Below are 10,243 nucleotides of genomic sequence, written 5' to 3'. Positions count from 1 at the left end.
CTGAATCCAGGGTTCCAAAGAATACCAAGGAGAGATAAGAAAGCCTTCCTCAGTGATCAGTGCAAAAAAAAAAAAAAAAAAAAAATAGAGGAAAACAATAGAATAGGAAAGACCAGAGATCTCTTCAAGAAAATTAGAGATACCAAGGGAACATTTCATGCAAAGATGGGCACAATAAAGGAGAGAAATGCTGTGAACCAAACAGAAGCAGAAAATATTAAGAAGAAGTGGCAAGACTATACAAAACAACTATATAAGAAAGGTCTTAATGACCCAGATAACCATGATGGTGTGATCACTCACCTAGAGCCAGACATCCTTGAATGTGAAGTCAAGTGGGCCTTAGGAAGCATCACTACGAACAAAGCTAGTGAAAGTGATGGAATTCCAGTTGAGCTACTTCAAGTCCTAAAAGATGATGCTGTGAAAGTGCTGCACTCAATAGGCCAGCAAATTTGGAAAACTCAGCAGTGGCCACAGGACTGGAAAAGGTCAGTTTTCATTCCAATCCCAAAGAAAGGCAATGCCAAAGAATGTTCAAACTACCACACAATTGCAGTTGTCTCAAGCTCTAGCAAAGTAATGCTCAAAATTCTCCAAGCGAGGCTTCAACAGTATGTGAACTGAGAACTTCCAGATGTTCAAGTTGGATTTAGAAAAGGCAGAGGAACCAGAGGTCAAATTGTCAACATCCAATGGATGATATAAAAAGCAAGAGAGTTCCAGAAAAACATCTACTTCTGCCTTATTGACTATGCCAAAGCCTTTGACTGTATGGATCACAGCAAACTGGAAAATTCTTCAAGAGATGGGAATATCAGACCACCTTACCTGCCTCCTGAGAAATCTGTGCAGGTCAAGAAGCAACAGTTAGAACTGGACATGGAACAACAGACTGGTTCTAGTGGTGACTGCAGCCATGAAATTAAAAGATGCTTTCTCCTTGGAAGAAAAGCTATGACCAAACTAGACAGCATATTAAAAAACAGAGACATTACTCTGCTGACAAAGTTCTGTCTAGTCAAAACTATGGTTTTTCCAATAGTCATGTATTGATGTAAGAGTTGGACTATAAAGAAATCTGAGCACCAAAGAATTGATGCTTTTGAACTGTGGTGTTAGAGAAGACTCTTGAGAGTCCCTTGGACTACAAGGAGATCCAACCAGTCAATCTTAGAGGAAATCAGTCCTGAATATTCACTGGAAGGACTGATGCTGAAGCTGAAGCACCAGTAGTTTGGCCACCTGATGTGAAGAACTGACTCATTGGAAAAGACCCTGATGCTGAGAAGGATTGAAGGTGGGGGGAGAAGTGGATGACAGGATGAGATGTTTGGATGGCATCACCGACTAAATGGACATGAATTTGACCAAGTTCTGGGAGTTGGTGAAGGACAGTGAAGGCTGGCATGCCACAGTCCATGCGGTTGCAAAGAGCTGGACATAACTGACTGACTGAACTGATAAAGGAAAAAGAGGAAAGAAAATCCAAGAAGCCTCCTTTTGATAAAGAACAAGGGACAGAAATATCTAGTTGCTCCATCCTCATCCTTTAAAGTGCACACATGCACACAAATACGATTCAGAATACGGTAGTACATACTAGAATTTACTGTGTTCTTACTCTGTACCAGTGTTATAGTCACATATGCTGTCCATTTTAATCTTCACAGCTGCTCTGGGAAGTGGTGCTGTTAGAGTGAACTGTACAAAATTGCCCACCTTTGAGTTTTTCTGAATTGCAAAAATGACAACATTATAAGGTTCAACCTATTATTGTTACCCTTTAACTCCTGAAAGAAAGAAGCTTAGAATGGTTCTGCTGCTTTCCCAAGGTTGCACAAACTGTGAGTAATGTACTGGTAGCTCTAAATGGAGCTTGTTAGAGTCTAGACCTCATGCTCTTAACAGAATGCTACCCCCTTTCTGCATATGCTGTTCTGTACAAACTTTCTTTGTGTGCCTGTGTATCCCACTCTTTTGTTCCTTGCATTCAACACGTGTTTGTGCAAACTCAGAAGGGTACTGCTTGCTGTGGTCTCTTCTTAACGTTAAGATCACTCCAGGGCCTTTCTGCTCAAAGTACATCCTGTGGATCAGTAGCATTGGCACCACTGGATAGAAATGCAGAATCTCAGGCCCAAACCAGGACTTCTGACTCAGAAACCCCACTTGAGCAAAATCTTCGTAAATGTACATAAATGTTAGATAAATGTGGTTAGGGCATGCTGAAAAGTTTCCGGCAGCTCCTACCTGGTGAAGAAGGACTGTATAACATTCCTTAAATGGAAAAAATGGGGATGAGATCTCCAGGTATTTAATATAGATGATTCTTATGCATTCAGATAGGTGAGATTAACAGGAGAAATTTTGCAACATGTCAGAACATTCAGACATTGAGATCCTTGTGGACAGAGAAAAATGAGATCATAAGGTCTTATACAATTGGCCAACCCTTTTGCATTTCTTAATTCCTCTGTCCCTCGTGTTGACCTTCTGTTTGCTCTGTCCCCACCTTATGAGAACAGCTTCATTCCTGAAAATGCTGGCAAAAGTTTCATCTTTTGGGGGTTTAAAAAATAACATGCTGATAAGTGTGTAAATAAAGAGATTACTCTAATCCAGGGGGTTTACCCAGCTCTGATTCATATCCTATAAACTCGAGGGAAAGCCTTCATCCAAGCTGATAGAGAACTCACAGGAAGAAGTTTTTTGATTAGGTAGAACATGAATCAGGCCTTGGGAAATCCCAGGAGCTAGAATCAAGTGCTCTGAGAGGAGCCAGCTAGGATTTTAATCTGAGTAGGGACCATGGATAATGAAAATGGCTGAGGTGATGAGAAATATGCTGAGGCAATAGGTCATACATGTGTAATGTATTCATATAATCAAATCCCCCCACCCCCTAGTTTAATAAAGCTGAATTGCTGCTTCCCATGTGAGAGGAGGAAAGAGAGGGTCATGAATAGCAGTTAAGCAACTCTGCTCCCGGCTGTATCAGGCAAAGGAAGTCCTAAGTGAGAAAACATTAAAGCAATGCATATTTAACTGTCCTAGTTTTGATTAGCTTTGTATATGTTCACGTTATTGAAAATAATAATTGTTTCAAATGGATTATCAGCACCTATTTCAAAATCCCAATGGTACAAAATGGTATTAAGAGAAAGTTCCCCACCAAAATTTTTATTTTTCTCTTAAGGGACTATCAATATTACCCTTTCCTTATGATCGTTTCCCCAAAGAGATTCATTTCAAAATATTTTATACAATGATAGCCTACTGTGTTGTTTTACACGCTAATCTTTTTGCTAAGATTTGATTGCTCCACATCAGTGCCTGCCAAACTGCCTCATGATTTTTAGTGGCTTTGTAGCGATCTATTGGATGTTTGGACCTTATTATAATTTCCTTAACAAATTCTGTATTGGTGGACATTTAAGTTGTTTTCAAACTTTGCTTTATCATGTCTGAGTAAATGAGAAAGATAGCAGTTAAGGGCCAAGACTCTGGAGACGAGCTTCTTGGGCTCATGTCCCAGCTCTGTCAATTTGGTTACTGGGGAAGTGACTACACACAGTCTTCTGACGTAAAGCAAGAAGTATGCAAGAGGGAGCTAGTGTTTTTTGACTTAATGTGTCTGTAGGATTAGTTTCCAGAAGTGAAATCTATATGTCTTTGGGTGTGTGCATTCAGAATTGTGATAGACCTTGTCAAGGTGCCCTTCCTAGCTGTTTACAACTTAAAGAATAATTGTACCTTTTCTTCCATATTCTCTCCAACACTGAGTATATTGAGTATGTTGGGAACCAAACCTTTAATTTTTTTTCTTCTGTTTATTAACCAGTTAAAATGCTAACCACTAATAAAGCTTGAAGAAAATTGAAAGAGAACCCAAAGTTGATGAATAGGATTAAAATAAACTATTTTCTATTTTTCTCTAGGGTATATTCTATCATTGCAGAAGGAGTTAAATATAATTTAGTTTTCATCAGGCTAACACTATAAAACTCCAGGAAAGCTTCAAAATCTGAGTTGTAGGAGGCAAACCAGCTTGTTCTGCTCTGTTTCTCTTCTCTCCTTACTTGCATACTTGACTGTGTTTCCCAGTTGTCCTGCATATAGGAGAGTCCATGTTACTAGTCTGTGGCAATATAAAGTGGGAAAAAGCTGCACCTACCGCCAGGCCTAGCCCATAAAGTACCTTGCATTGTTCTTCTATTTGCCCTTTCTCTGCTCATTGGTCCGTGAGAGGCAGAGGATCCCAGCAGTTCTCAAAGGCCCCAAGGAATGGTGGCACCACCATTTGGAAGGGGCTTGGGTTCCTGTGTGACTGTGTGGAGGAGAGAACACTCCAGAACCCCCACTGACTAGCGTGAGACTGTGACATTAATGAGGAAAAAAAATGGGTTCTGTAAAGCCACCATTTGGGGGTATGTGCTCTAGCTATTTAGCCTATGGCAGTGCTTCATGACATTGTGTTTATTATGGCCTCTCAAAGTAAAATTATTAGACTTTTTCATAATTTTCCCCTTCATTAAATTTTATTTATTTATTTTTATTTTTTTATTTTTTGAGAGTCTTGCAGGTGAGTTATTTCCAGTCTGGCTAATATTGCAGGTGACAGAACCATTCTGTGTCTTGACTATATCAATGTCAGTATCACTGTGCTGTCCTATCCTAGTTTTCCAAGGAGGTTCTACTGAGGGAAACTGGGTATATAAAATCTTGCTACACTACTTCTTACCACTGCATATAAATCTACAAAGATCTCAAAACAAAGAGTCTAATGTTAGAAAAACTAAAAAAGAAAGAAAATTAAACCCCAACACATGGCCACAAGTTCCATGTTCTCTGAATTATCACCAGGTTAGCCAGAGCTCACAGAAAGCTTACCACCCAGTCATTGAAGGAAATAGATTAAGACCTATAAATGTAAGATGCTATTTCTGCCCTACAGCAAGATTTCCATGCATAGCATGCTGTTTTCAGAAAAAGCCTTGACAACACAATAAATACGGTAAAAATTGACACTGTCACATACACTGGGGACTTTGAAGCCATTTCTCTGGCCACTGGGGACCGCTGGGACTCCCCCAGGTTCAAGGCCATTCCCACGGCTTTCCACATCACTCTCTTCTCCCTCAGTCAAAGCACTGCTACTCTCTGCCACAGAGGAGTATGACTCAGGTGACTTTGGCCATGGAAGCTTGCATGGCTCTGATTCCTCGGATGTCACTTGGCCACTAAATATGGACTCGTCAGCCTCGCTGAGATTTGAAGGTGGAATTGCAGCACAAGTTTGTTCAGCCTCAGCTTTGATTTTCTCTGCTACAGATGTGTTTAGGCAGACGTTTCCCGAGAATCTGATATTATCTGACAAATTATGATCCAGCTGCATCCTGCTAACAGAGGCCTCTCCCTCTGAAGGTGCTTCTGTGTTTGCTAGTTTCACTGCTTCTTCTGGCTTTCCATCATCCTTGAGATCACCTGGATCCGGGTCAGGAGTGGGTCCCTCTGCCCCACCAACTATAGCTGACAGTTTCTCATCCTCCTCATTCTTAGGCCTCTTAGAGTGAGAACTAGTACACTGGAAGCTCCTGGATGCTTTTCTTACTTTCCTCCTCCTCTGCAGCCATGCTTTTACTTCAGGGGTGGATTCTGGAGTAGGCTTTGTGTGATCAATGGTGTATATATCCTTTCCTTGTTTCCAAAGCTGGTATCTGTCTGGTTGAAATTTCCTCACAAAGATATCCATAGAAATTTTCACCATGTCTTTCCTGCAAGTGCACAATTTAGCAACTTTCCCATAGTCAATCCATCTGACAGTAGCAAAATTTGTAGATTCTGCACAGTTGAAACCATGATTAAAACCAGCATGGTAGCCATATGGGAAAGTGATCATAAATTCTCCAGCTTCCTGGGTGATCTTGTCAAAGGGAATGCTGTATTTCTTTAATACTGAGGGAGATATCAGTGTCATCTTGTGGCGAAGAAATGCATCACACCCTTGAGAACTGCTTGGGAAAAAACCTTGAGCTAGTCTTTCCAGTCATTTTCCATGTTCCGGGGGTATTGCATACCAAGACCCTTCATGAAATTTTAATACTACAGGTGTGGTGTATTTGTACAGGCAAATATGGCCTTGGAGTACAGAATGAAGCAGGGCAAAGGCTAATAGAATTTTGCCAAGAGAACGCACTGGTCATAGAAACATCCTCTTCCAACTACACAAGAGAAGACTCTACACATGGAGACTACCAGATGGTCAATACCATAACCAGATTGATTATATTCTTTGCAGCCAAAGATGGAGAAGCTCTATACAGTCAGCAAAAACAGGACGGGGAGCTGACTGTGGCTCAGATCATGAACTCCTTCTTGCCAAATTCAGACTTAAACTGAAGAAAGTAGGGAAAACCACTAGACCATTCAGGTATGATCTAAATCAAATCTCACACGATTATACAGAGGAAGTGAAAAATAGATTCAAGGGATTAGATCTGATAGACAGAGTGCCTGATGAACTATGGGTGGAGGTTTGGGACATTGTATAGAAGACAGGGATTAAGACCATCACCAAGAAAAGAAATGCAAAAAGGCAAAATAGTTGTCTGAGGAGGCCTTACAAATAGCTGTGAAATGAAGAGAAGTGAAAAGCAAAGGAGAAAAGGTAAGATATTCCCATTTGAATGCAGAGTTCCAAAGAATAGCAAGGAGAGATAAGAAAGCCTTCCTCAGTTATCACTACAAAGAAATAGAGGACAACAACAGAATGGGAAAGACTAGAGATCTCTTCAAGAAAATTAGAGATACTAGGGGAACATTTCATGCAAAGATGGTCTCAATAAAGGATAGAAATGGTATGGACCTAACAAAAGCAGAAGATATTAAGAAGAGGTGGCAAGAATACACAGAAGAACTGTACAAAAAAGATCTTCATGACCCAGATTACCACGATGGTGTGATCACTCACCTAGAGCCAAACATCATGGAATGTGAAGTCAAGCAGGCCTTAGGAAGAATCACTACAAACAAAGCTAGTGGAGGTGATGGAATTCCAGCTGAGCTATTTCAAATCCTGAAACATGCTGTGAAAATGCTGCACTCAACATGCCAGCAAATTGGGAAAACTCAGCAGTGCCTGCAGGACTGGAAAAGGTCAATTTTCATTCAAATCCCAAAGAAAGGCAATGCCAAAGAATGTAAACTATTGCACAATTGCACTCATCTCACACGCTAGCAAAGTAATGCTCAAAATTCTCAAAGCCAGGCTTCACCAGTACATGAACTGTGAACTTCTAGATGTTCAGCTGGATTTAGAAAAGGCAGAGGAACCAGAGATCAAATTGCCAACATCAGCTGGACCATCGAAAAAGCAAGAGAGTTCCAGAAAAACATCTATTTCTGCTTTATTGACTATGCAAAAGCCTTTGACTGTGTGGATTAGAACAAACTGTGGAAAATGTTTCAACAGATTGGAATACCAGGCCACCTGACCTGCCTCCTGTGAAATCTGTATGCAGGTCAAGAAGCAACAGTTAGAACTGGACATGGAACAACAGACTTGTTCCACATAGACAAAGGAGTACGTCAAGGCTGTATATTGTCACCATGCTTATTCAACTTATATGCAGAGTACATCATGAGAAATGCTGGGCTGATGAAACACAAGCTGGAATCAAGATTCCCAGGAGAAATATCAATAACCTCAGGTATGCAGATGACACCACCCTTATGGCAGAAAGCGAAGAACTAAAGAGCCTCTTGATGAAAGTGAAAGAGGAGAGTGAAAAAGTTGGCTTGAAACTCAACATTCAGAAAACTAAGATCATGGCAAATAGATGGGGAAACAAGGGAAACAGTGACAGACATTATATTTTTGGGCTCTAAAATGACTGCAGATGGTGACTACAGCCATGAAATTAACAGATGCTTGCTCCTTGGAGGAAAAATTATGACCAACCTAGACAGCTTATTAAAAAGCAGAGACATTACTTTGCCAACAAAGGTCCATCTAGTCAAAACTATGTTTTTTCCAGTAGTCATGTATGGATGTGAGAGTTGGACTATAAAGAAAGCTGAGCACTGAAGAATTGATGGTTTTGAACTGTGGTGTTGGAGAAGACTCTTGAGAGTCCCTTGGACTGCAAGAAGTTCCAATCAGTCCATCCTTAAGGAGACAGTCCTGAATATTCATTGGAAGGACTGATGCTGAAGCTGAAACTCCAATACTTTGGCCACCTGATGTGAAGAACTGACTCATTGGAAAGGACCCTGATGCTGGGTAAGATTGAAGGTGGGCAGAGAAGGGGATAACAGAGGATGAGACAGTTGTATGGCAACACCAAGTCAATGGACATGCGTTTGAGTGAACTCCGGGAGTTGGTGATGGACAGGCAGGCCTGGTGTGTTGCAGTCCATGGGGTCGAAAAGAGTTGGACACGACTGAGCAACTGAACTGAACTGAACTGAATGGATGGTGTATTTCTGTTTATGTAATGTAGGTACATCTGTGCGTTTTTAGTAAAAACAGTAGGTTTGTTTTGCTCCTCATCTACTCACCAAGGACCAATTTTTGCCCCATTTTGGGTGCTATTGGTCCCATTGGTATTTCATGGTCTACCCAGATTAATACACTTGGAAGCACTTTGAAGAACACCTTTAAATTTTTCTTGGGATAGTTCAATGCAGTCTTATTGGGAAGTCAAGAGGGAAAAGATAGCTGAGCTTCTAGGAGTTCTTCTCATCCTGAGTTTCTATTTGGCATTTATAAGCTTCATAATGCCCTGATTTTGCATGATAGTCACTGTCAGGAATTCTGACAGGGCGTGTGCCATTACATTCACTCCTTCCGGTGCACTGATTCTTCTGTATGTGGACGAGGGAGGCAGGCGGTGAAGAGACAGTGCGGAGACCGGCCTAGAATGTTAGTCATTTGAATGGGACGTGTTAGCATAGTTACCATCACGTCAGTTACTGTCACGCTGCAGCACCTGTGAGAGGGAGCTGAGGCGTGGTAAGGAGGGCCAGGACCACTGAGTGATGATGGTGAAGCTGCTTCGATAACTCATTTGTAAGATTCTGTAGTTGAAAAGACACTGTCATCTTTACTTTCTCAGTAAATAAGCATCTGAGAAACTTCTTAAAAGGAGTAGGAAGGAACAGAGAAACACAGGAGCACCTTTTCTGTGGACCGTGTGCTTTATGAGATAAGCAGGGGCATACATCCTTGTCAACACTTGTTATTTTCATCATTTCTTCTTAAATAATACTCTCTCCCTCACTCCCTCCCTCCTTTCCTTCCTTTTTTATTTTTTTGATAGTAGCCATCCTAGGAGTCATAGCTGTTATCTCATTGTGATTCTGATTTCTGTTTCCTTAATGATTAATGATACTGAGCATCTTTTCATATGCTGTTGACCATTTGTATGTCTTCTTTGGTGAAATGTTTACTCAAGCCCTTGGCATTTTTTTTTTCCTATCCCAACATCTAGTTGCTTTGTGTGTGAGTGTGTGTGTGTGTGTGTGTGTGTGTGTTTTCCCCCAGCTTTATTGAGATATAATTAACATATGAAATTATGAGATATTTAAGTATACATCATGGTGATTTGATCCATATATACATTGTGAAGGGGTTTCTTCCATCTAATTAATTAATGCATACATCACCTCACATATCCCCCACTTTTTTGGCAAGAAAAGTTAAATTCTACTCTCTTAGCAAATTTCAGTTATATAATACAGTGTTATCAATTATATCACCATGTTTTACATTAGATTCTCCGACCTTATTTATCTTATAGCTGAAAGTTTATACCTTTTAACAGTCTCTCGAAAGAGAATAAGATAGTGGACTAGAGGAACGTGTGCTCATCTTCTGCGAGAACACCAAAATCACAATCAGCTGCTGAACAACTGTCCGCAGGAGAATGTGGGATCCCACCAAAAAAAGATACCCCACGTCCAAGGGCAAAGGAGAAGCTGCAACAAGACGGTAGGAGGAGTGCAACCGCATTTAAAATCAAGCCTCATCCCGCCAGCGACATGGGCGTGCAAACGAAACCCTGTGGCGCCAGGCCCCGGGAAGGAGCCGTGACCACCGGCAGAGACGCGCCAGACCTGCATGTGGGTTTGGCCATCCGCAGGCACAGGGGCTCTGGCAGCAGCCACCCTGGGGGCCCAGCATGGGGCCTGAGTCTTCTTGGAGGAGGTCACCATTAGCCTCACCATAGCGCCTCCAGGC

The 10,243-nt window shown here is 41.3% G+C and overlaps 1 pseudogene; it reads right to left on the bottom strand.

Annotated features, from left to right (window-relative positions):
- Positions 1-4,951: 4,951 nt before the first annotated feature.
- Positions 4,952-6,080, bottom strand: LOC147370109 (lysine-specific demethylase 4C pseudogene; annotated as a pseudogene).
- Positions 6,081-10,243: the final 4,163 nt, after the last annotated feature.

This window comes from Bos grunniens, chromosome 7, assembly GCF_055505025.1.
Source record: "Bos grunniens cultivar Pamir isolate PY7600 chromosome 7, Bosgru_T2T1.0, whole genome shotgun sequence".
NCBI lineage: Eukaryota > Metazoa > Chordata > Mammalia > Artiodactyla > Bovidae > Bos > Bos grunniens.
Note: the sequence above shows the minus strand (reverse complement) of the source record. Positions and strands in the feature narration are given on the sequence as shown.